Source organism: Artibeus jamaicensis, unplaced genomic scaffold (assembly GCF_021234435.1).
Source record: "Artibeus jamaicensis isolate MK-2021 breed Jamaican fruit bat unplaced genomic scaffold, CSHL_Jam_final contig_354, whole genome shotgun sequence".
Taxonomy (NCBI): Eukaryota; Metazoa; Chordata; class Mammalia; order Chiroptera; family Phyllostomidae; genus Artibeus; species Artibeus jamaicensis.
The window spans coordinates 3556434-3584167 of NW_026521803.1; the positions used below are offsets into that span (position 1 = coordinate 3556434).

General features: G+C 39.4%; 1 protein-coding gene and 1 non-coding gene across 6 annotated transcripts in view; both read left to right on the forward strand.

Annotated features, from left to right (window-relative positions):
- Positions 1 to 27734, forward strand: part of DLGAP1 (DLG associated protein 1) — an 856099-nt gene that overhangs the window by 619300 nt on the left and 209065 nt on the right. The window lies entirely within an intron of this gene.
- Positions 19580 to 19712, forward strand: LOC119053263 (small nucleolar RNA SNORA76). The gene has a single exon (XR_005083265.2). It is a non-coding gene; the product is annotated as a small nucleolar RNA SNORA76 (small nucleolar RNA).

Consider the following 27734-nt stretch of genomic DNA (forward strand, 5'->3'; position numbering starts at 1 on the left):
TCAGACTGATAAGGCCTAAGGTCAGTTGAACATTCTGGAGTCAGAGGTCATCTTGAGACAGTGAACTCCATCTTTGGGTTGTAAAACTCCCTTAGCAACTCTCTCAGGACCACTCTTTCTTTCACTCCCTTTTCTTCTTCCACAGCTAGTCAGAAATCCCTTTACTTCACCACTACTGGCCTTTCCTCTTCCTTTGTTCCTAGCTAACAATAAAATTGACATGCCATGTCACCCAAGAATATTATTATTTTCAAAAATAACTTCTGAATGTTTAATAGTAAGTTCTCAGGCAAGTAAGGGAGAGATTTGTGGGCCAGAGTTCCCTCAAAGCATGTCACTGTGGCTTATTTCTGATAAAAAAAATTTTGAGTCTTTTACTGGGATTTACTATATTATGCAGTTTATTCTGGAATTAAAACTGCTGCCTGCTACCATGGTTAGTTAAAAGCATGTGCAGCCCTGGCTGGTATAGCTTCAGTGGATTGAGAGCGGACCTGTGAACCAGATGATCACGATTTGATTCCCAGTCAGGGCACATGCCTGGGTTGCAGGCCAGTTCCCAACGGGGAACACATGAGAGGCAACCATACATTGATATTTCTCTACCTCTCTCCTTCCCCTCTAAAAATAAATGAATAAAATCTTTTAAAAAAAAACATGTGCAAATCCCATCCTGGATTTTTTTTTCAGTATATTGCGAAGCTGAAGAATTTTAAATATAACATTTGTTAGCTGTCATTTAAAAGATTCTAAAGTTAAATTCAAATGTCCATTAATCCAAGGCAAATAACACTTTAAAATCTCTTCCTACTTCTTTATCCTTATATCCAAGCACAAAGAAAAATTTCCTCCTGGAAGAAATAGTGGGGCTCTAGCACCTTAGACTTGTAAACGTCTCTGAAATTGGTGAGGAGGCCCCCAGGCTTCCGTGTGTGTTTGGCGCTGGAGAGGACCAACCAGGGCTCCTGACATTTTTGCTACAGTGTCTTAACAAACGAATTCATGAAGGTTTATTTTCAATTCTAAATGCCTTGAAGGCAGATGGTTTTTCATTTTCAGGATGGTTAATTCTCTTAATCTCATTCTTTCCCTGATCTGAAAACTTTTTAAAAAAATGTTTTCACCTGTCTCCTCAACCGCCTCGCATCTGGCATCTGTCAAAATGTTCTCGGTATCTAGGAGTTTGTTTCTGTTCTGCCTGTTCATTTATTTTGTTTTTTAGGTTCAATTGTTCACAAATATATATTGCCATTTTATTGTTCACATTTTTGAAATTTTTCTTCTTCTTAAGGGATTAAGAAGTACAGAGCAGTAAGTACAGAACAGTCACAGGGATGTCAAGTACAGCCCAGGGAACACGGTCAGTGATGTTCTAATAACCCTGTATGGTGTCAGATGAATACCAGACTTATCAAGATGATCACCTGCTATATAACATCTAATCATTCTAACCAAGGATGTACACCTGAAATTAATATAATATTATATGTCAACTGTAAATGAAAATTTAAAAATGACTTTTTTTAATTACAAAAATAATCATCATAAGTTGGTGAGATAATAAATAGTTTTGTGGCTTTTGGCAACTAGATTAATGTCTTTAAGTTCTTCCCACCCCAATTAAATAAGAGGCTCGAGCTGTCAGTATGAAAAGCACCACACAGAAGTCTCCCATCACAACTCTCCCACCCAGGCCCATGACAGACAGCATTAGCCGATGCCCGCATTGATGGATCCCAGCACCCTTTCCACTGAGCTGCTTCCCACTGGGGCTCAGAACTCCTCTGAGCACAGGGCTGCAGCCACCAGTTCTCATTCTGTCTGCCATTCCCTGGCTACTATCCCTTGTCTGCACAGTCTCTTAGGAGTCTAGCAACACTACTGTGTACAGTTGTAAGGCTGAGGCACAGAAGAAATATCTGTTCACTATTTAAAGACAAAAGAAAATCATATAAGTAAATGATATAATTTAAGAAGAGATGGGGTGTTCTCCTTCACCTTTAATTCTGGAGATTTAAAATAAGTCATTTCTACAACAAGAACCCAAAACTACACCCTCTCACTACCGTTTCCTTATTTGGTTGTCTTTGTGTAATCTATTTCTCTCTTTTTTCTCTCTAGACACACACTGTCCTCTGCCAGGTCTTCATATTTCAAATGCCCCTCTACCTCACCTACGACTCCTCAGGTTCCTTTTCTTCCCAGAAAAGGGAGAGAGGGGATGGAGGGTGGGTATCTTTGTATGACCCTCTGCCCCCAGGGAAGTCATGGGTATGGGTCATATAAAGATAGGAGCATGAGAATATTTTTCCTAAGTATGTGAATCATATTTAAGAACAAAGCAACATATATCAGCCCATCTCTCTCCTAAGTGTGTGAAATGTCTCCGTCTTTGATGTCTGCTTTCCCCAAATGTTTTGTCATTCCTCTCTGCACGATCTTCAGTATAAATGTAATATATAATTGCAAGTGCTTCCTTACAATGAAAGGAAGAACAAAATAACCCAATCTGACATTACCAAATTGTGAATTTACGTCTTCAGAGATATAAACTTGGAGTAGTTTCCCATTCTTCCCTCATCATAATGCTCTCTTCTCTTATCCTCTATCTACTCAACTCTACCCTCTGCTTCCAAAATAAGAAATGAAAAAATTTAAAACAGGGAAACTCATTCCTTGCTCATAGGCAAATTATCTAAATACCTTTCAAATCTCTGCTAGAAATAAGCCTGGTTTGAAAATAAGACCAAAAAAAGCTGATATAAGAAATGGCCCTGCCCTAGCTGATGTAGCTCAGTGGATTGTGTGCCGGCCTATGAACTGAAGGGTCACTGGTTTGATTCCCAGTCAAAGCACATGCCTGGGTTGTCAGCCAGGTCCCCAGTAGAGGGTACACAAAAGGCAATCACCCACTGATGTTTTTCTCCCTCTCTTTTTCCTTTCCTTCCCCTCTCTCTAAAAAATAAATAAATAAAATTTTAAAAAAGAAATGCCCTATTATATTTAGCCCTTGATTGCCATGCTTATTTGAAAAAATAAAAAAGGTCCCACTTTGGGTATGAATACCCTTCCAAATGACATGGGTGAGCAGTGAGTAGTGTAGTCTGTACCATATCACAGCCTGATCTCTTGCTATATAATTGCTCTATGGGAGAGATTGAACTGAACCTACAATGATCATGACTTCAAAGAAGAGAAACACTGCTTGTGTGTCTTTGAGAAAGGTGGAAAAAATGAAAGAAAATTCAGATAGTTTTGGAGAGAAGGAAACATGAAGAGAGATTTAAGTTCAAATAAAGTTACGCATGCCTGGCTGAGTGCCAATGGCTTTATATTCCTTTTTATTTTTTTTTATTTAATCATCACAAGTCTGTATATGAATGAGATTTCTCCCACTTTACACATAAGGAATCCATGTCTCAGGGAGATTAAATAACTTGTCCAAGGCTATATATCAGTTAAATGTCAGATCCAGGATTCGAGCCCAGGTGCTGAAGGCAGGAAGGATTAACAAGCTGAGTGGAATAATTTACCAAGACTGCAGAAATTAGCTATGTAAAAAGGAGGTTAAAACGGAAGACAAAAGGAAGATCAACTGAGAATGGACAACAGAGAAGCGATACCCACAAAAAGAACCATTCAAAGTAGATTCTGAGAAAGCAGGGTAGGTTTGAAGGGGACGTCAGAAGCTGTAGTGAAGTAAATTCTGGCCTGAAAGTGCAAGCAGGCAGACATGCAGCCAAAACAGGAAGGACTCTGAGAAAGGCTTGGCCCAGTCTTGGCCTGGGCTGAAGGAGTGAATGATCAAATGATTAAAGTATCATAGATACAGGAGACATTGGCTGATGGAAGTCACAGGGAGAAGTGATGGCCTCTCAGAGCCTGGGTTTGGTTTGGTCAGGGCTAGTCAAAGAACAAGTCAAGTACCTGTATCAGTTCCATAGCTGCACAGTGTATGACCTCAGTTTTCTTCCAACGGCCTGGCTATGTGCGACTGTTTGAACAGGGCCCTAAAGACTTCGGAGAGATGGGAGCAGGAGAAGAACCCAAAAGAGGGGTCTACAAGCTGGATTCCTTATTCCACTTCAATAGTACCAATTTAAAATGCTACCCATTTATTTTCCAGAAAGACTTCTGTTTGCAGAGAACCTTAAAATTCTTTTCTTTGCCTGTCTGCTAGCTACCATTCCTTCAATCCATGTTTCCTATTAAAATGCAGACAACCAGGCAAAAGAGAAGACCCTAATACAATCAGAAAATGTAGTCATGTGAAATAAAAATATATAATGTATTCAAGTAAAATATATATATATTTTAGAGTACAGCAGGTCTTCTCATAATGTCATTTTATGTAACATCATTTTGTTACACTGTTGATGAGGTGCCATAGGAACTTAACTCTTGTCTATATCATCAGTCTATAGTAAAATTGATTTCATCATACTTCACTTTGCTTATAGACCCTATTAATGATATTAAGTGAGGAATTACTGTATATATACTCCAAAACCTGAAAATAGCAAAAGCAGGTACTATACTGAGTACAGAAACTTACAATTAAGAGGCTGATGGTATTAAAGTTGATCACTCTCTCCAGAATTTTTTCCATTCAGAAAAATCCACTTTACCTGGCTTGGGGAGGGATTTTGTTTTTTCTTGTCTTAATTTCAGGTTACTAGTTTGTCAGCATAGTTCAGGTTACTAGCTTTGCTTTCATTTGGCATCATTAGAGGAATCTTCCTTGCGCCCCTCAGAGGGCAGGCAGCACATTGCAGGAGTGAGGAAAGCTCTTCAAAGAGCAGCGAGGCAGACACAGTAGGAGCTGCCTCTAACCCTTTTTGGAAGCAGGCTGGGTATAAATTATAAACAAATCTACCTTTACAGAAGACATATATAACATAGTAAAACCATTGACATTTCTATGTACAAAACAGGAGAAAATGAGATCAAAACTGCAGGCTGAGGAATTTAGCTTAGCTGCACGGAAGAACTTCTAACCACAAAGTTATAATAAATTAATTTGCAAATTTTGAGAGACTTTTTCCAGGCATCCTTTAATTTCTGAACTGTAATTTCTCCCAAAGCTTTGATAATTCTTCTCAAAGGCTTGGGTGGAAAATAAAAAATATATGTCTGTATGAGATTTGTCCAGCCCATGGAGTCCAAGACTTCAGCATAAGACAAGCATGTACAAGACCCTTCCCATGTGCAATGATCCTATTGTTATAATCTAAGCATGTGGGAAGATAAGGTTCCAAGGCACTCAGTAATAATTTGCTGCTCCCCAGGTATATGCCTCTCTCCCTCACTGGGAGTGCAATAGTACCACATCCCCAGAAAATGGAGCCCTGGCTATATCTGGTGAACCTAAAGGCCCTTGATTACTCACTCTATATCCCTGGAACACTGTCACCTGTTCATTCATTTCATTCAAGAAAGACTTACCGTAGTATGTTGTTCAAGAGCACAGTCTCTGAAGCAAAGTCACCTAGGTTCAAAATCATAGCTCTATCACTTCTAGCTGTGTTACTGTGGGAAAATTATTTAATCATTCAATGTCTCAATTTCCTCATCAGTTGTATAGGGATAATATTTTCTACTTCAACAGCCATTGTGAAGACTCAGCAGGATAACTTGTGAAACACTTAGAACAGTGCCTGGCATGTGGCAAGTGCTCCACACCTGTTAGCTATTACAATTTTTTGGCCACCTACTATGTGCTGTATTAGTAGTCAGTATTGCTCCCATAATAGAATTTACAATGTAATGGGGGAGAAGAGTAAAAAAAAGTACTCTTTTCAGTCTTTCTCTCAAATTTAACCTCTCCCTGTTGGCTGTTACTCCTTCCTCCTTAGAACTTTAGAAGCACTGTGTTGAAACATTTCTCAGGGTAGCTGTAGACTTCTCACACACTTTTCTCTGTCTCCCATGTCAAAAGGGGTCAAAACTCTATCTGAAGTACTGTTTGTGAAGTTCTGGGGACAGCCCTGAGGAGGTACTGAGCATTACACAACATAGGAATTGTGTAATGCTAACCCACCATTGCACAATTCCTTTATGCCTAAGGTGCCTCCAACACTAGCTTCCCAGGGTAGCTTTAACCTGTAGGTGCTGAAATGAATTGTTATCATACATCTACCCAGGACCCTTTGGCTGTGTCTGTCCTTGCTCCGATTCCTCCTCTTCCCTCTGCTTCTGCATCTGTGGTTCTCTGAAAATCCCCCTGTTCCTTCTCAACCCTACTTCATGTTGCCAACCCACCTGGAGACTCAGCGCTCAGTCTGGCAGGTACACATTAGCATGTTAAAAATATCTGTGCAGCCATCCCTCATATTGTCATCCACTCTGCACATGAGCACATTTCCCTCAGTTCATCTGGGGAATCCCTGTGCTTTCTAGTTCTGTGAGGAGGAGAGGAGTGGCTATAAGAAAAGAGCATTAACTAGAACTTTTCAAATTTGAGAAGCATCCTCTTCAATGACCACATTAACCACTTACCACTTTCAAACTTATTTGTGGACCCAATCACATAAATCAAAAAAAAATACATGTGATCATTTATTCTTATAACTAGTAATATTTTCACTTTCTTCCAAGCTATTTTTAAATGTAAATAATTGTTTGTCATGTATCTTCAATATATCTCATTTGATTCTCTCAATGGTCTCAGAGGAATTTAGAATTAACCAACACTTTATAGATAAACCAAGAGTTTTACATGGTTGTGGGCTTTATGAGATAGTGCCAGAATCAAGGCTGGGTCTTAAGCTCCAGTTTTCTGCTTTCCACTCCAACTTCCTTCCTCCACTGCCTCACAGAACTCTGGGGGCTTTTTCCTGAACAAGACTGTCTTCACCATCTGGACATCATTTTTTACTTCTAGCTCAGAAACTTTTTTTCATTGTTTGGACCACTTCTCTTTCACAGAAAAAGCAGAGTTCAGAGCTCTAGGCATAGGTCCAGATTACCAACTGCATAGAAAATTGTCACAACTCAGTTATATCATCCCCGTGCCAGGTTTCAAGAGAGTTGGACACTCTGCAGTGGTTACAGGCACCTGAGAAGACTGGACTAACCTGAGAGCTCATGTCTGGAGAACCTGAAGTTAAAAAACCAAGATAGAACCAATTTCCTTTGTTGTTTCCCTTATTCTATTCCACTCAGTGAAGAGAAGCTGTGTTTTAGAGGGAATCTAGGGGTTCTCCCATAGTCTCAACAAGCCTGAGGCTGTGCTCTTCTTCACTGAGAAGAACCACTCAGCAGCACTGGCTGGGTCCTGTCAGCCAATACGAGCCAACAGAGTGCATGTCTTCCCAACTCCACACTTGGTTTTGTCGCGCTAGTAGCTGGATATTGGCCATGATGAGAATATCTACACCAAAGAAATCAACAAACCCTGCAAGTCAAAGATTTTGCCTCCCAAAGGGCCAGTTTTTTAAACATTTATCTCTAGGCCACTGAGCCTTATCTTTATGTAGCCTTTCTTTAAATATAAGGTGAGAGAAAAATCTCAGAAGCAAATTTGGAAGAAACCTTAGAGATGATTCCAATCTTGTAATATTACAAATGAAGAGGTGGAGACCCAGAGAAGAGCAATAAACTTGCTTAAACTATTAAACAAGTTATAGAACCCAGGTCTTCTCACTCTCAACCAAGAATTCTTTCCAGAGAAATCAACATTTTCATGCCACTACATTTCGTGAAGGAGACAGGAGAAATATAAGGCTTTGCACATATATGATTAAGTGCCACCAAGAGTCGATGAAAACAATTTGGTACAATTAATTATAAGTTTCAAAATATCATTACATATATTATCTTAGACTAAAAGCACTATAATTGCCCCCCAAATTAAAAAGTTATTATGAAGTAGAAATAGCAAGGAATGACTTCCTAAAAGAGAAAGCATACAATGTTGAATTTGAATAATTACTCAGATGCAGAAAAAACTAGGGAGGAGAAATGTGTGTGAATATGAAGAAACCAAGCTGACTGATGCATGAGAGGTATTTAAAAATGAGAAATATCCTTGGAAAAACAGTGAAGACTTTTATAAGCAAGAGCCTTAAGTATCCAGTGAATATTTTTTTAAATCCAGTTAATGATAGGGTATCACTGGTGACAGAGAAGAGGGATAGGGTGATGTTGTGTTGTTTTAGAAAAACTACCTGCATAGTATAGAGTGAAAAGCCAATTATAATTAGAGCTTTTCTCCCATTTAGATGAAAGTATATTCTATATTATTTAGGTGCATATATATGTCTGAATGGATGTTTTCTGACATCTCAGTAGTCATTTTCTCTGTGGGGAAGCTTTATGGGTGATTTTTGCTTTCTTTATTGTGCTTCTGTGTGTGTGTGTGTGTGTGTGTGTGTGTATACTTAATTGAATTTATTGCTATGACCTTGGCTTGTAAAACCATACAGGTGACAAGTGTACAATCAGTAAAACATCATCTGCACACTACTTCATGCACCCATCGCCCAGAGAAAAGTCTCTTTTCATCCCCGTTTTTCCCCCTTTGCCCACCTCCACCTACCCATACTCCCTTTCCCTCTGGCTATCACCACGCTGATTCTCTGTATCTTTGTGTTATGTGTGTGTGTGTGTGTGTGTGTGTGTGTGTGTGTGTATTTGGCTAATCCTTTCACCTTGTTTTTTCCACTGCCTGCTTCTGACAGCTGTCAGTCTGTTCAATGTATACATGCCTCCGTTTCTATTTTGTTTGTCAGTTTATTTTGTTCATTAGATTCCACATGTAAGTGAGATCATATGGTATTCGTCTTTCTGTGAGTGGCTTACTTCACCTAGCACAATAATCTCCAGGTCCATACATGCAGTCACAAAAGGTAAGATTTCCTCCTTCAGAGCTGTGTAGTATCCCATTGCATAAATGTACCACCACTTTAATATCAACTCATCTAATGATGGGCACTTGGGCTGTTTCCAGATCTTGGCTATTGTAAATAATATTGCAATGAATGTAGGGGTCATATATTTCTTTAAATTAGTATTTAAGTCTGCATTCCCACCAACAGTAAACAAGGGTTCCCTTTTGTCCACATCAACACTTGTGTATTGTTTTATTGATGGTAGACATTATGACAGGTGGGAGTTGATATCTCATTGTAGTTTTAATTTGCATCTCTCTGATGATTAGTGACATTGAGCATTTTTTCACATGTCTCCTGACCATCTGTATATCCTCTTTGGAGAAGCATCTATTCAGGTCCTTTGCCCATTTTTTAATTTTTAATTGGATTCTTTGTCTTCCTTGTATTGAATTGTGTGAGTTCTTTCTTATATATTTGGAAATTAACTCCTTATCAGATGTATCATTGGCAAATATATTCTCCCACTCAGTGTATTCCGTTTTTATTTTATTGATGATTTATTTTGCTGTGCAAAAGCATTTAGACTGATGTAGTTCCATTTGTTTATTTTTTTTCTTTACAAAGAAAAGGGATACATCACTTGTCTGAGGGGATATATCAGCAAAAATATTGCTATGAAAAATGGCCAAGGTTTTACTGCCTACATTTTCTTCTAGGATTTTTATAGTTTTGTGACTTACATTTAAGTCTTTTATCTATTTTGAGTTTATTATTATTTATGACATAAATTGGCAGTCTAGTTGTTTTGGGGTTTTTTTTGTATGTACCTGTCCAATTTTCCCAACAACATTTATTGAAGAGACTGTCATTACTCCATTGTATGCTCTTGTATCATCTGTCACATATTAATTGACCATAAAGCTGTGGGTTTATTTCTGGGCTCTCCATTCTGTTCCATTGATGTATATGTCTATTCTTATGCCAGTACCATGCTGTTTCAATTACAATGGCCTTGTAGTATAAGTATAGTTTGATGTCAGGTATTGTGATACCTTTAACTTTGTTTATTCTCAAAATTGGTGAGACCATATTGGGGGTTTTTTTGTTCCATATAAATGTTTGGAATATTTGTTCTAAACCTGAAAACTATGCCATTGGTATTTTAATAAGAATTATGTTAAATCTATTGATTGTTTTGTGCAGTATGAACATTATAATGATGTTAATTCTTCTATCCATGAACCCCATATGCGCTTCCACTTATTTGTATCTTCTTCATTTTCTTTCTTCAGTGTCTTATAATTTTCTGAGTATAGGTTATATTCCTTCCTCAGAATTTTATTCTATTTGAAGCAGTTGCGAATGAGATTTTTCTTAATTTCTTTTCCTGATAGTCATTGTTGATGTATAAAAATGCAACTAATTTCTAGATATTAATTTTGTATCCTGCTACTTCACTAAATTCATTTATCAGTTCTACTGGTTTCCTGGTGGCTCTTTAGGGTTCTATATGTACAGTATCATGTCATCTGCAAATAAAGACAGTTTTACTTCTTTCTTTCCAATTTGGACACTTTTATTTCTTCTTCTTGTCTGATTGCTATGGCTAGAACGTCCAGTACTATGTTGAATACAAGAAGTGAAAGTGGGTATCTCGGTATTTTCCTGATCTTAAGGGGAATGCTAGTTCCCCTTAAGATACCCATGAGTATGATGCTGGCAGTGGGTTTGTCATACATGGTCTTTACTATGTTTAGGTGGGTCCCCTCTATTCCCACTTTGCTGGCAGTTTTTATCATAAATGAGTGCTGAATTTTATCAAATTCGTTTTCTGCATCTATTAATATGATTATGTGGTTTTTATCTTTCATTTTGTTTATGTGGTGTATCACATTTATTGATTTGTGAATCTTGTACCAACCTTGCACTCTTGGAATAAATACCACTTGGTCATGGTATCTGATCTTTTTGATGTGTTGCTGTATTCAGTTTGCTAATATTTTGCTGAGGACTTTAGCATTTATGGTCATCAGGGATATTGGCCTATACTTTCCTTTTTTTATAGTGTATTTATCTGGTTTTGGAACCAGTATAATTCTGGCCTTGTGAAATGACCTTGGATGTCTTCCCTCCTCTTTAATTTTTTTGAATAGTTTGAGAAGAACAGGTGTTAGTTCTCTTTTTAATGTTTGGTAAAATTCATCTGTGAAACCATTCCATCCAGGTATTTTGTTTGTGGAAGTCTTTGATTACTGCTTCAATTTTATTAGCTATAATTAGTTTATTCAGGTTTTATGATTCTTCCTGATTCAGTTTTAAATTTTATGGTTTTAGGAATTTATCAACTTCACCCAGGTTGTCCAGTTTGTTGGCCTAATGTTGTTCATAATATATTTTCTTACAATCCTTTGTATTTCTGTGATGTCAGTTGTTACTTCTCCTCTTTCACTTCTGATTTTATATATGTGGGCCTTCTCTCTTTTTTTCTTGATGAGTTTGGTTAAAGGTTTATCAATCTTGTTATTCTTTTCAAAGAACTAACTTTTGGTTTCTTTAATCTTTTGTAATGTTTTCTTATTCCATATGTCGTGTATTTTCTTTCTTCTACTTACTCTAGGCTTTGAGTGTTGTTCCTTTAGATAAAGGGTTAAATTGCTTATTTGAGATTTTTCTTCTTGAAGTAGGCCTGTAATGCTATGCACTTCCCTCTCAGGACTGTTTTCATGATGTCCCATAGATTTTGGGTGTTGTGTGTTCATTTTCATTTGTTTCCAGATAATTTTTTATTTCTTTTTTGATCTCAGTGTTAACCCATTTATTGTATGATAACATGCTATGTAGCCTCCATGTCTTTCAATGTTTTCAGTTTTTTTACTGTAGTTGATTTCTAGTTTCATAGCATTGCGGTCACAGAAGATGCTTGATTTTATTTCAGTCTTCTTGAATTTGTTAAGACTTATTTTGTACCCTAACATGTGGTCTATCTCTGAGAATGCTTTACATACATTTGAGAAGAATGTATATACTGCTGCTTTATGGTGAATGCTCTGTAAATATCAATTAAATCATCCAATCTAGTGTGTCACTTAAGGTTGCTGTTGCTTTGCTGATTTTTTGTCTGGAATATCTATCCATTGATGACAGTCAGGTGTTTAAATTCTCCTATGACTGTATTGCTGCAGTCCTCCTATGACTGTATTGCTGCATTCCTTTAAAGTCCACCAAGATTTTCTTCATATATTTAGGTGCTCCTATGTTAGGTGCATATATGTTTGCAAGGGTTATATCCTTTTGTTGGGTCAATCCCTTCAGTATTTTGCAGTGATCTTCTTAGTCTCTTGTTATAACCTTTATTTTGAAGTCTATTTTGTCAGGTATAAGTACTGCTACCCCATATAAGTTTTTTCCCCTTCCATTTGCATGAAAAATGTCTTTCATCCTCTCGCTTTCAGTCTGTGTGTATCTTTGGGTCTGAGGTGGGTCTCTTACAGACAGTATATATATATATATGAGTCATGTTTTCTTATCTATTCAGCTATCCTATGTCTTTTGATTGAAACATTTAATTCATTTACATTTAAAGTTATTATTGATAGGTATTATATCCATTTTATTCTTTACAGCTATGTTCCTCTTTCTGTCTATTTCTTATTCTTTATAAAGAAGGTCCTTTAACATTTCTTGTAATACTGATTTGGTGGTAATGAACTCCTTTAGCTTGTGTGTGTGTGTGTGTGTGTGTGTGTGTGTGTGTGTGTGTGTGAAGCTCTTTTATTTTTTCTTCAGTTTTAAAGGACAGCCTGGCCAGATAGAGTAGTCCTTGCTTTTCATCACTTTGAATGTTTCATGCTAATCCCCCTGGCCTTAAGTGTTTCCATTGAAAAATCAGCTGACAATCTTACAGGAGGTCTCTTATAAATAACTAACAGTCTCTCTCCTTTGATGCTTTTAAGGTTCTCTCTTTATCCTTAACCTTTGGCATTTTAATGATGATTTGTCTTGGTGTGGGCCCCTTTGGGTTCATCTTTATTGAGAATCTCTGTTCTTCATGAACTTGTGTTACCTTTTCCTTCTCCCTGTTAGGGAAATTTTCAGCCATTATTTCTTCAAACAAATTCTCTATCCCTTGCTTACTCTCTTCTCCTGCTGGTATCCTTATGATGCAGATGTTGTTATGCTTGATGTTACGCCAGAGGCGCCTTAGAGTTTCCTCATCTTTTTAAATTCTCTTTTCTTTTGAATATTGTGCTTGGATGCTTATTGTTATCTTGTCCTTAAATTACTTATTTGATCCTCTGCTTCATTTAATCTTCTGCTGATTCCTTCTAGTGTATTCTTTATTTCAGATATTCTAACTAGTTTTTTTATGGTTTCTATGACCCTTTTAATGCTCATTATCTCTTTGTTTAAGTTCTCAGTGAGATCATCCATTCTTTCCTTAAGGTTCTTGAGCATTCTTATAACCATTGTTTTAAACTCTACATCTGGTATTTTGGTTGCTTCCATTTCATTTAATTATTTTTCTGGGGATTTCTATTTCTTTTTCACTTGAGGCATATTTCTTTGTCTTCTCATTTTGTCTGTGTATTGGGTAGATCTACTATGACTTCCAAACTTGCTATAATGGCTTTATGATGAAAGTGTCTTGTTGGCCTAAGTTGCATACTCTTCCAGATCACCTGAGCTCGATGATCCAGGAATGTTTCTTATGGGTTATGTGAACCCTTCTGCTATTTGAGTTTTGAATACCATTGGCCTTTTCATGGGTGGGGTGAACCCTTCAGGCTGGCTGACTTACCCTTATGGGTAAACTTTGATTACCATGTATGCAGGGGCTGTTCCCCTTAGCTGGAGTTGCCCCCAGCAGGGTCTGGTGCTTGCTGGAATCCCCCTTTGGGTGTGCCACTTATGTGATCTACTGGGTCAAGCTCTGATGTGAACTGAAGTCCACTACCAGTTGTATTAGTTCTGGGTTTACTTGGATGAGGTTCAGTTACAGGTCATTGTCAGATGTTATGTATAACTGGCTACCTGCCTGGAGCTACTACACTGTTTACTGTTTGTAAACAGTAAACAGTGTAGTAGCTGAGTCTACTGGGCCTAGATGTGTGTGGGAGGAGCCAATCTGTGTATAATGGTCAACTTCCTCCAGCTTAGAGCTGAGGGAAGATCTCTAAAAGGACCAAGGCTCCCTGAATTCTGCATCTACTTGTTGGCTACTCTGCCTCCCCCTGAGGTTGCTTAGTCTTCCTCCAGAGCCTTCTGAAGAAAGACAATAGAATGGGCCCAGGCTGGCCATGACCCACAAACCCTTGCACAGGTTATGAGCTCAGTAGGGTGGGGCAATTTGTGTCAGGAGGACAGGGCTAGTGTGTCCCTTACTTGGGAGTCATGCAGTCAGGTATTAAATGAGGGGAAGGTAGCCCCTCCTCCAGATCCAAACCACTTGGTCTCTGCCAGAGTCTCTAACTTTAGTCCCCCAAGAGGAGTGTACTACAGGTTCAGGTTGGGTGCAGCTAGTCATCCCCTCTACAGGAGCAAGCTCCACCAGGCAGAGCCACTGGGCTCAGGGGAACAGATCAAAATAGTCTCCCATTGTGGGGGATTCTGGCCCAGCCTGCAGGAGGGTACTAAGCACTTCCTACAATCCCAGACAATAGCTTCTGAAGGACTCATATTTTGAATGTCCCAGCTCTTAGCTACTCTCCATTCTCCCCCTCCCCTCCATGTAACTGAGCCCAGCAGGGCAGGGTATCTGGGACTTGGCAGGGCTGATCCAAAGAGTCTCATATCGGGGATTGTGCCCACAAGCCTGTAGGACAGGAGTGAGCACTTTTTCCTTTCTTAGGTAGCATGGGTTGAGCTTGCAGGGGAAAAGGGAGTGCCCCCCTCACCCACCCTATAATGTAGTCACATACCCCAGGACCTGCCCTTCTGGTTCCCAGATAATATCTTCCCTGGGAGATATATTCTGAAAGTCCCAGCTCTGCACAGTATTGTGGTCCCAGTGTACAGCTGATCTCAGTGGGACAGAGCCAGCCAAGAGGTTCAGCAGCTGTGGGGAAGGGCACTAGCTGCACACTTGAGGTGGGGGAGATAGGCCCTCTTTCCAAAGCCACACAGTTTAGTGACTGTCTGAGTTTCCACCTAGGGCATCCCCAAAAGAAGGCCCCAATGTCACTGCTGGGGGCAGCCTTTAGCCCCCTCTGCAGGACCTGAACACAGCTGAGTGGCTTCATCAACAGTCAGGGGGACTGGACAGTACACTCCCCAGGCTGGTACTATAACAATAGGAGTGCTTATTTCTGAAGAGGTGACATTTGGGTCTTCACTGAGCCACGGATTTTCACTGTCAGATGCTACGTGGGCTCCTCTTCCCATGTCTGCTGCCCTGTGTTGGGGATTCCCGTGTGGAGCTGAGACCCACACTCCTAGGAGGAGGGAGTTTTGCAGCTGAAATATCCCTCTGGCTTCTCAGTTCCCGCACCTTTGTGCAGGAGCTAGCCCTTTCTGCATCTGCACCCTTCTTACCAGTCTCTATGTGCCTTCTTCTGTAAGTTATTGGTTATAATATTTCAGTTAAGGTAGCCTTCAGTTGGTTATTCAGATTGACTGCTCTATAATTTAGCTATAAACCCAGTTTGGGGACAGGAGCATGTGAGTATGGCTTCTACCTACTCCACAGCCATCTTGGACTCTCTCTCTCTCTATTTCTTGTATTTTTTTTTTGCTTTGTTAGAGTTATTTAACTTTAACCAAACAAATCTTGAAGAATAATAATGACTAACACCTAGAAGAGCTTGCAATATGCCAGTACATACAATAATTCTAATAGCACCTGTAAGACATAAATTAATATCCTGAATTCTACAATGAAAAAATCAGGACACAGAAAGTGAATTACCTTGCCAAAGATCACAAAGGTAGAAGTGCCACAGTCAGGATTTGAATCCAGAACTCACACCACTAACTGCTATATTTTACTGCCTCTGGATGTGATAGAGACAAATTGGAGACAGAAAGTTTTAAATGAAGTAATGATTCCAGAGGGTGTTGCAAATGACCCAAGCATGAAATGGTAGAAGTGTAGATTAAGATGATATCAGAAAGGGCTGGTGTGCAATAATACTGATAAATGAAGATACTAAGAATCAAAAGCCAACCATGAATGAATGTGTCATGCCCCTCGTCATTGTTTTCTCATTTTGTACTTTATTTACACTACAACAAACACAATATCTCCACAGGTCTCTTTATTATTATAAAAATAATACTCAAATTTCAACAGCACCAAAGAACATCTGAATAATATGTAAACATTTTTCTCCCCTTACAACCCCTTCTTCCACCTCCACAGGATGAAAATTTTAACCATCCTTGTGTATCTTTTCAGGAATGCTCAATGCATGTATTATATGCATATGTCGTATATATACATATCTATACTTTCTTTACACATTCTGTTCTACAATTTGCTCTTTTCACTTAAAATTATATCTTAAGACATTGTTTTTCACAAGTGCATGGAGATTAACTTTTTAAAAAACTATCTTTAACAATTGTAAAGCATTTTATTGTGTGCATGTACAATAGTTTGTGTAACTATTTCTCTCTTTGAATGGAGAATATTGTTCATGAAAAGCTAGAAAGGGAAAAAGGCTTAGTTTATAAGGAAACAGATATTTACAATATATCAAAATTGTCATTGGATTGTAAATCTTGCATAATAGTATAGAAATGAGCTAAGAACTTTAAAGTAATTTCAGTAAACATACAGGCTTAGGACCTCAAAGCACTTAGTCATTTGAAGAAAATAAAAATGAAGCAAAAAAGCATGATATAAAGTGAAATACATTCCCAGTCACTAAAATCAAAATGTATAATCATAAAACCTACCATTTCAATTCCTTGCAATCAGGATTGGGTTTTAAGAGTCTGCCACTCAGGGGTTGAATATAGACAATCTACCGGTGGAAAAATAATCTAGGGCCATTTTAAGAATAAGTGGATTTTCTTTTAAATGTATAGTCATTGTGATATTAGAGAATAGCTAGAAACTTCCACCTTATTTTCATTTTTGAATATTTTTAGTTTGGCTGAGCTGTTTAGAAGGTAGGTTATGATTATTCTTCCTAATCCACTCTCACTGCCTGTCTTAGACAAAAACAATTATTTTAGGCAGAGGAAATTTCTAGTATTAGCAAGAGAGAGAAGAGACCCTTGGGGAGTAAAAAAAATCCTATCTTCTATTGTGTAGTTTTGTTTTCCCAAATAAGGTAAATCCATTAAATGCCTGTCCTACTGGACTCTCTGGACCTTCCCCGGGTTTATTTAAGCAGTTGCTCATAGCAACCACCCACACTTGAAGTAGCTGAGCTGAGTGTTGTGAGTAACAGCTTGGTGAGCCTTTAACTTCCATGATCATTTCCTCTGCCCTGGGGATAACAACATTAAAACTAAATGATAATTTAAATATATTAATAATGTTGTTGTGCTCTTTTATTTTTTTAAACTCTACTTTTCAAATAACATGATAAAATACTGAAAATAAAATAGTTGTCATCTGAGTCTGCTGGCCACCCTCAGTACTGTGAGAGATGTAATAATTCAGGAACCAGAGGAGGGCTGTGAAGAAATCCCAGCAGCAGCACAGCCCAGTGGCCACCCCCTCCATCTTCTTCCCTCTCCCATCACTACAATGCCCACCTCTCCAAGACCCACTGGTGATAATCAGATCACAGTCCTGCTGATGAAGAGGCAGCCCAAAATAGCCAGAAAAGGCAAACCTGAGTGCAGATCTGCTCTTTACCACTTTGCAACCTTAGACAAGTTACTCAGCTTCTCTGAGTGTGGGTATTTTTTTCCCTTTTAAAGTCATTCTTATGATCTATCATTAAATAAATATTGTGAAAATTAAATAAACTAACATACATTATGCACATAATCTGATGTATTTAATGTCTCCAATGTGCAAGATAAAGTTTTTAATTTAAAATAAGCAAGGAAATAACCCAGAGGATAACTTCTGGCCAAGACGGAAGTGTAGCTACACACACTTCACCTCCCCATACAACCATAATAATGACTTTTTTGTTTTAAAGTTATAACTTTAAAACAAAAAACAACCAGGACTGCCAGAAAATAAAGCTGTATATAAATCTAACAACCAATGATTTAAAAAAAGAAATATTCATCCAGATGAGTAGGAGGGGCAGAGATGGGGAGCCAGGGTGGAGAGGACACAGTGTGGCAATGGTGAGGCAAGGAGGCAGCAGCGAAGGCAGCCAGTGGCACAGACAGTCCCATATTCACATGTAGATAAGATAAAAATTATCTTAAAAATTAGGAGATACATCTGGGGAGCAAGATAAAAATTAGGAGGTACATCTGGGGAGCAAGCAATCTCAGCCCCAGGATAGACTATGCAGCCTAGAGTTTCAGCACTGGAAAATTAAAGCCTCATAACTTCTGGCTGTAAACCCTGTAGGGATTGGGGGCCTGGAAGAAACTGTTGATCTCTCAGGAAAGTGCATGTAAAAGATCCACATGGTCCTAGAATGTATGTAAACCCCTGGATTCATCACCAGGACAGCAATTAAAAGGGCTCCAAGTTGCATATGGGAAGTGGGAGAAGTGACTGGGGCAAGAGCCGAGCAAGCACCACTGTTCCCTCTCCAACTCATCCTCTACATACAACTCCACAAAGCTGCAAAACAGGTAGCTCCACCCTGGTGAATACCTTAGGTTCCACCCCTTACAACATAACAGGTGCACCAAGACAGGAAGTCAAAGCAGCTCTACCTAATACAAAGAAACAAATACAGGGAGGCTGCCAAATTGAGGAGATAGAGAAATATGGCCCAAATGAAAGAATTGATCAAAACTCTAGAAAAAGAATTAAACAGAAATAGCCAACCTATCAGATGAAGAGTTCAAAACACTGGTGATCAAGATGCTCAGAGAACTTGTTGAGTATAACAAATACATAGGGGAAGAAATGAAAGCTACACTCAGTGAAATAAAGAAAAGTCCACAGGGAACCAACAGTGAAGAGAAGGAAGCCAGGTTCAAATCACCAATTTGGAACATAAGGAAGAAATAAACAGTCAACCAGTACACAATGAAGAAATAAGAATTAAAAGAAATGGGAAGAGAATAAGAAGACTAGGGGATATCTTCAAACTGCCAACATCCAAATCATGGGGATACCAGGAGAAGAGGAAGAGCAAAAAATTGAAAAATTATTTGAAAAAATAATGAAACTTCCCTAATTTGGTGAAGGAAATAGACATACAAGTCCAGGGATTACAGAGAGTCCCAAAGAAGTTGGACTCAAAGAGGGCCTCACCAAGAAACATCATAATTAAAATGCCAAAGTTTAAAGATAGTGAGAGAATCCTAAAAGCAGCAAGAGAAAAGGAGAGAGTTAGCTGCAAATGAGTTCCCATAAGACTATCAGTTGATTTCTCAAAAGAAACTTTGCAGGCAAGAAGGGACTAGCAAGAAGTATTCAAAGTATTGAAAAGCAAAGACCTACAACCTAAATTACTCTATCCACCTAAGTTTTCATTTAGAATTGAAGGGCAATAAAGTGCTTCCCAGACAAGGTAAAGTTAAAGGAGTTCATCCTCACCAAGCCCTTATTATATGAAACATTAAAGAGATTTATTCAAGAAAAAGAAGAAGATCAAAATTAGGAACAGTAAAATGGCAGCAAACTCACAACTATCAAAAACTGAATCCACACGCTGCTTTTGAGTCCCTGCTGTGACTGCGTGTGGTGCCAGGGGTCTGGCTGCAGAGCCAGAGCAGGAGCTTGTGCATAACTGGGGCCGACTTCTTCTCGGCTGGCAGCCTTTTTAACCTCGAGCGACATGGGAAAAAAACTGAATCTAAAGAAATAAAACAAGCTAAGCAAACAACCAGAATGGAGGATTGTCAGCAGGGAGAAGGAAGGGGGCAATGGAGGAAAAGGAACAGGGATTAAGAAGCATAATTGGTGTGTACAAAATAGACAGGGGGTGTTAAAAATAGTATAGGATATGAAGAAGCCAAAGAACTTACATGCGTGACTCATGGATATGAACTAAAGGGGCGGGGGATTGCTGGAGGGAAGGAGGTAGCAGGTGGAGAAGAGCGAAGGGGAAAAAAATGGGACAACTGTAATAGCATAATCAATCAAATATACTTTAAAAAATGAACTACAATTTTTCTCTATTAAAAAAACCCCACAGGATTAAAAAAAATGGAAAACCATAGAAACAGATCCATTTGCAGAGGAAGAATACTCAATCACTCACATTATGTCAATTAGGGGGACCCGAGCAGGCCCTGCAAAATTCTTCCTCACAGAACTGAAATTCTATTCTCCTCCCCAAACAGTTCCCTCAATAGTGGCCCTGGACTATTTTTTTCTTGACTTTGTAGCTACCCTTGGTCTAATCCCTGTAGGTTCATCTCTGATCTCGGTCCCCTAAAGGAAGGTACTTGCCTGGCTGAACCAAAAGGATCCTTCTCTGGAGGAGTCATCTGCTTTTACCAAGCCCTCCCCTTTTGGACCCACATGGCTGAGAACCTATGTGGCTACCCTAGAAGTTCTATCTCTGTCCTTTACCCATTCCTCACTGATTTGTCTCCTCCATTGGAAGAATTCACTAGCAGGTTGCTGAGATTGATCTGTGGTTGGGTGCTAAGTGTTTTATTTTTTGTTATAAACAAGTATCTTTGCCTGTGTTTCCAAGAAATCAATGGTTGGGGAGCAGAGGTTACAGTGATCCAGACCCTTTTGCATAGTGCTTCATGATACACTGATTACTTGACTCACTTGACCAACTTGAGTGAAACAGACCCTTCTACCAGTAAAAAAAAAAAATTAATAATATCCTGTTTTCATGCTCACTAGCCTTTAATGGTAGAAGGATTTCTTCTCTTATTGTTCATATTCTTTACCCTTTGATCTATACTTGGCATTCACTTACTGTCTCTGACTACAGCAGCAAGAAATGGTAGTAATGCACCACACAGAAAAGAAACTACTGGAAAAAATTTGTAATTATTTAAAATGAATTATGGTGATTATTTTTACCAGTAAAGAACCTGCTGCTGGAATTCGCTTGGACTACATGGTGAGGACCCACCAGCTCCTATCTTCTGCATGATTTCAGCTCTTAGCCTAATGGCTGAGCATTTGTGACTGACAGATCTATAGCAAATTCATGAATCAAGCTCATGTTACACATTTTAGCCACCTCCCAGGATCTCTTGGATGGGCTGTCACTCAGTGCATGTTCCCTGTGTTCCAAGCTCCTCAAGAGAACACACTAGTTCAGGGGTGTCAAACTCATTTTCACCAAGGGCCACATCAGCCTCACGGTTGCCTTCAAAGGGCCAAGTGTAATTTTAGGACTGTGTAAATGTGACTGCTCCTTAACAGTTAAGTGAGAGCTCAGCACAGCTGCCAAGTAGAAACAAGGTGCTGGGCTGGGTAAAACAAGGTGGGGGGCCTTGTGTTTGCCACCTGTGCACTAGTGGAACCCTTCCAATTGTGTGATGTGACTATTAGAAACACTTCTCACATGCACTTGTTATTAGAGTGTTTCATTTTTAAAAGTTTGTCATTTATATCTCATTTGATCATCACACAGCCCCCTTCTATTTAGGAAAATCCACTACACTAATTACAGGTCAGGAGCAAAACTAGGCCTTAGCTCATGTCATTTTACTCTGCTGCCAGAATGTTCTCCAAAATGCTAAATGCTGGTTATAAGTGGGTAAAGGACATAATCATTAAGAAAAGAAAAAGTGTTGTTTACTCCAAATCTTCTTTGTGGAGAATTTATCAAGACCACGATGAGTCTAGTTCTAAGAATTTTGACTGCCTTAATCATAAGTTAATTTTTCTCTACGTACATCTACAGTAGAACTCAAACAGATGCAAAGGAATGACATCAGTAGTCAGGTGTCGATCTTTACCTCCTTAATCATGTTCACCCTTTTAATCATCAGATGACATCTCTTTATGATTGACCTAGTCTGTAGCTCAGCATAATCCACTTACTCATCCTCTTAGCGTTGCCAGATGCCTAAAGAGATCATACAATGAATTAATGAATAACAACTTTTATTATCGATCTTGGCTGATAGGTGTTTTATTTGGATAAATTGCACTCAACAAGCTATGTAACCCTGAGAAAACAAGTAAGAATAATAAGCAAAATATTTTGAAATGAATATCTAGTGTAGCCACCAATAAAAAAACTTATTTGTTTCAAGGGATTTAAGAACTTATTCTTTGTTTCTCTTAACATCTAACATCTCTGTTGCTGAAGACACTTGATAAGTGGCTCTGTGACTCCCCTGATCCTGGCCAGTTGCACGTGTCCACTGACTATTAGGGTCATGCCAATTTGGATACGAGTTAGGCCAGCTCACAAGCGAGATTGGTTGAAGTTACTTTCTCACTTACCAATAAGTAAATTTTCATTAGATTGTTCTACAATCTCTAAAATATTCTATCTTCTTTATGATACTGATTCCAGCATGGGAATGATGAATGCATAAGTTCTCACAATGGGAGACAAGGAGACAGCAGCTTTGCAGAAGTCAGTCATAGTGGAAGAGGAAACTAGTGACGCACTTTCTCTCCACCATATGCTATCAAATTAGCCAGATCCTGTGTGTGTGGAGAATTGTCAGAGGTTCCTCTGCTGCTGTATACCTTGGATAGTAGCTCACATCCAGGCAGCTACCCTTGATAATTATGTGGATTCTCTGCCAAATTTGCAATCTGCCTAGAGGTGGCAGCTGGCCAAACAATGCCTTTGTGGCCATGTGTGATCCCATGTGGATGATTCAACCCCATTGTTCTATGTCAGCCTTTTCTGCCCCACATAAAATCCCCAAGTGTGAGAAGCTCTCTGCACATAGAGGAACCTTCTACATTCAGCATAATGTGCCTAACAGGGAACATGCTGGGGTGGTTTCTCATGGGCCCATCCTCAAGCATTCCATTGCCACAGTCAGGCTCAACAAAGTGTTAGGAGCAAGATTTTTAGTATGAAGCATTCTGAATTTAGAAAAAAATAAGGCAGTGTCTATAATTGAAATGAGCTTCCAACATGTATCACAATAATGCATGTTGTCAACTACATGAATTCTCGTACTTATAAATTGTGTCCTAGCTGACAAGTTTCCTGTATTTTTCCTGTCACCATCTATCCTGTCATGTTAGGGAGCCAGGCAGGGGAGGGTGAGGGCAGGCAGTACTCACAGACCACCTGGGACCCAACCAGGGATGCATGAAGAAAGGAGGAGATGTGTATAGTTAGAAATGAAAGGTTTAAATGCATGTGGCATACTTGTTTGCTCACTTATTAATCTATTCAACAAGTATTTAATACTTGCTGTTTGTCAAACATTATTCCAGGCACTGAGGATACACAGTGAACAGAACTGATAGTAACCCCTGCCCTCATGGAGCTTGAATTCTGGCTGAGTAGACAAAAAATAAATAAGCAAGAGAAATAAGTATTGAGTCGGCCAGATGTGAATAAATGCTGGATAGGAAACGTTTAGCAGGGACAGGTGTCCTTCAAACAGAGTGACCTTGAAAGGCCCCACCAAGAAGAGGAGATTTGGTTAAAGATGTGAAGGGGGTGAGCAAGTGAGGCCTGCAGCTGTCTGAGGGGAGAGGAGCCAGGCTGGGAGTGGTAAGTGCCGACAGCACAGGGCCATGTGGCCAGAGAAGGGTGGGCAAGGGAAGAACAATAGAGGAAGTTCCCAGAGGGAGTTGAGCCAGATTGATGATGGGCCTGCAAGGCAAGTGAACACTGGGTTTTATTGAGTAAGATGGAGAGACATTAAAAGGTGTTAAGTGGAGTGACATTCTAAGGCTGCTTTTTGAGAAGAAACTAAAGGGCAGCAAGAAGAAAACAATGAGAGTATTCCAGGGGAGCCACAGTGAAGGCTTGGACTGGTGTTAGCACTGGGAACAGTCACCAGACATAGGGGCCAGATACTGCATCTGTTCTGGAGGCAGAGCCTTTCAGGGTGTGAATAGATCAGGTATGGGCTGTGAAAGGGGTTTGGTCCAGAACTGGGGAGATTGTGAGAGGAACAGCTTTAGGGGGAAAAGATCGGTAAATTCTTTCTGGATGTTTAAGTGTAAAAAAAATCAGAAGTCCCAAAAGAAGTTTCTGAACAGCCATGTGAAAGGCCTGGCCCCTCTCCTTGACTTGGGCGGGGAGAGGGCATGAGTATAACAACTGATTCCTATAAAAAGACCTGAATGTCCATGTTAATTTATTTTATATCAGGTAAATTTAAAAGATTTCTTTGGTCAGGCCAAGGATTGACTAAGAATTAAGTATGTATGTATGTATGTATGTATGTATGTATGTTTTTATGTCACAGGCTCTTTTGAGGAACTGACGACAGCCCTGAACGCTCTCCCCAAACAGAGCACAGGTGCACATTCCATCTTGCGTGCAGCATCAGGAAATTCACTGACCGCTCCCTCCCACCCCACCCAAACCCACATGGGCTGTGTAGAGGCAGACACTCCTACTGTTAGCAAAAAGTGGGGGCAGTCCCCAAGGAATGTTTTAATGGTGTTTCATCTACGCTTTTATTTATTTATCAAAATTGTCCTTCTATGAGAAGGAAAACTACAGCAACTTTCAAAATATGAGGTGATAATTACTTAAGAAAAAGAAAACATTGTAAATATTTTCTTTACAAAATAAGTCTTCACACAAAATCAAGCCTGTACGTTACCGTTTCCTCCTATCTTCCCAAGCTCAGTAACCTGCCCAAAGTTGAGCTTCTCTATGAGAATGCCACTAACTCACCACTCCTGAGAGAACCTATTCTACTTGGGGCTGCTAAAAATTAGAAATAGTAAGCCAAATCCTCTTCTCCTTGGTCTAGTCCACAGAGTACACAGCCACACAGGACAATTATCAAAATATCCAAGACTCCACCCATTTTTACCATAACCCATGTGGCCATAAATGTGAGAGCACAGACTACAGTGACCAGAAGAGTTATCAATGGGTAGAGTTGAGTCTAGGTTGGCTGGCATATTCATGAACCCTCAGTCATTCTGCAAGGGCACCATGCTGTCCAGATCACACTGTCAGTCTTCACCTAGTTTCTCAGAAATGGAACCTAAGGAGGAGCTTCTACACTCTTCCGCAAAGGAGGAAGACTGACAGGGAGGGCCATGTGAGGCTGAGAAGAAAGCAGAGCAACTACAAGGTGCAGTAGCACCTGCTGGCCAGAGCCAGGTAGGAAAATATGGCTGGCTATTTGGTTGCATGGAGCATCTCTGGGGAGGCCATATGGAACCACAGCATAACAGAACAGTCCATCAAAGGCAGAAAGGACAAACAGTTTATCTGCTAGTTCCTCTCAGTTTCCTCTCATGGGTCAAAACTTGCCTCACAGGGTGTTAACTGGGCCACACTTCTGACTTGTAATATAGAACCCTTCTTTCCAGCCACCAGGAAAGAAGCCTGAACCTCCATAGACCCAGAGAGTTGGGGAGGTTGGTGGGGGTGGTGGGTGTGGGTTGTGAGGCTAAGGGCAACAAGCTTTAAAATGCTAAAAATGTTACATTTACTAGGAAAATATATTTTTACATACAATACCTGGCTATCATGTATAGCACTGTATATTACATGATGATTATCATCGACACATAAGTATTTTTATCTGAATAAGACTTTTCCCTCTCTCTCTCTGTCTCTTTCTCACACACACACAAGTATGCACACACATACATCACCTTGCTTCAGTAAATAGGATCATACAATACAGACTAAACTTTGACAGCTCTGGATTTAAGCCAACTTCATAAATCTATAGCCTATCATTCTTATGAGCCATTTTTAGTTTTCTGACCCCATTATAGTAGTAAATGTGTATGAAAGTAATGAGAGAAATGCTGTTTTTCAAAGATTTCCCATCTCCACTGATTTCTGGTGACTACTGTTACACTATATTGAGCTAATGTTGATTAGTAATTATCATCATGCCTTGCAAAGTTGCTAGAAGGTAAGGTGTCTGTCAAGTATGTTATTACAATGGCTGTGCCTACTGTTCTGAGAGATATCATTTTTCATATCCTGATGAGCTGCCAAATATTCCCCACCTGTTCTCCAAAAACATCATCATAGTTGACAGGTCTTTATTGCCTCAGCCCAAAAGCCATGCCCATGGCATACCATTGAGGTGAACCTGCACTAATTAATTCTGTCATTTCTAAAAGGCAGAAACCACATCTGCGAGAGCCTGGTTGGTTCTTTTGTTTTAATGAGGCAAAAATCGCCGCCATGTTTGTCTGTGCCTGTCTGCAAAGTGACAGTGATTTATCTCATGCTGAAAGTAAGTTCAGGGACATCCTTGAGAAGCACATAAATCTACCAGCCCCCTTGTGACAGATGCTGGAGCCCTGCCAAATGCCATCACAATGAGTCCGTCAGAGGAAGCCTTCCCACTTCCCAGTGCCAAAACCTGGTGTCCACTTCCCTAAGTGCCACAAATCTTTCCCTTTGCCCCAAATGCTGTTGTATTTACAGAAACCAAGCAAATACTCTCCTTCAGTTAAATCCAGTGTGTGTTTCCTGCTTTTCTTGAATAAACTCGAGAGCAGAAATCATAATCTAATCCCACTTTTTCATTGTACAGATTAAAGAAACAACGATCCGGAAGGTTTTGAACCTGTCCATGCAAAGAAGTGGCACTGTTCACCCAGGCATCTGGTTGTTTTACAAATAAGCAAAGAAAATGAAGCTCGTTCTAAAATCCTTTTAGAGACTTAGAATTTAAAATTTTTCCCTGATTATGACATGTAATCTGAGGCCAGTAGGCATTTCCCCAGACTAAAAGTCAGCAATACTTAGTTAATATTTGAAAGCCAATAAGAATTTATCAACATTTGCCCACATTCATGCTAAAAGAACCTCCTTTGACTCTGAAATAATTGATGTACCAGACCTAGTGCTTATAATACCAAAATATGCCTGCTGACAATTAAAAATATCATTGCAGATTCCCTTAGTCTGGTACCTAAATTCTGTTATTTGCTTTTTATTGTTTTTTCTGTTCTTTCAAGCCAAAATTTTTAAATGTACCACACTATCAGTCAACTCTTTTGTATTTCTTATTAATTCTTTGATCTTTATGACTCTTTTTTGTAATGTATTCTTCTTTTCTATTGTTCAAGTACAGTTACCTCCATTTTCCCCCTGCCCCACCCATGCCCACCTCCTACTCTTGACCCCACCCCCCTTTGGCTATGTCCATGTGTTCTTTATACATGTTCCTTGATGACCCTCCCCCTATTTTCCCCCATTATCCCTCTCCCCCCTTCCCTCTGGTTACTGTCAGTTTGTTCTTTATTTCAATGCCTCTGGTTATATTTTGCTTGCTTGTTTTGTTGATTAGGTTCCACTTATAGGTGAGATCATATGGTATTTGTTTTTCACCACCTGGATTTTTTCACTTAGCATAATGCCCTCCAGATCCATCTATGCTATTGTGAAGGGTAGGAACTCCTTTCTTTCTGCTGCATAGTATTCCATTGTGTAAATGTACCATAGTTTTTTGATCCATTCATTTCCTAGTGGGCACTTAGGTTGCTTCCAGCACTTGGCTATTGTAAATTGTGCTGCTATGAATATTGGGGTGCATAGGCTCTTTTGAATTGATGTTTCAGGATTCCTAAAGTATAATCCCAGCAGTGAAATTGCCTGGTCAAAAGGCAGTTCTATTTTTAGTTTTCTGAGGAAATTCCATACTGCTTTCCACAGTGGCTGCGCCAGTCTGCATTCCCACCAACAGTGCACTAGGATTTTCTTTTCTCCTCAACCTCACCAGCGCTCGTTTGTTGATTTGTTA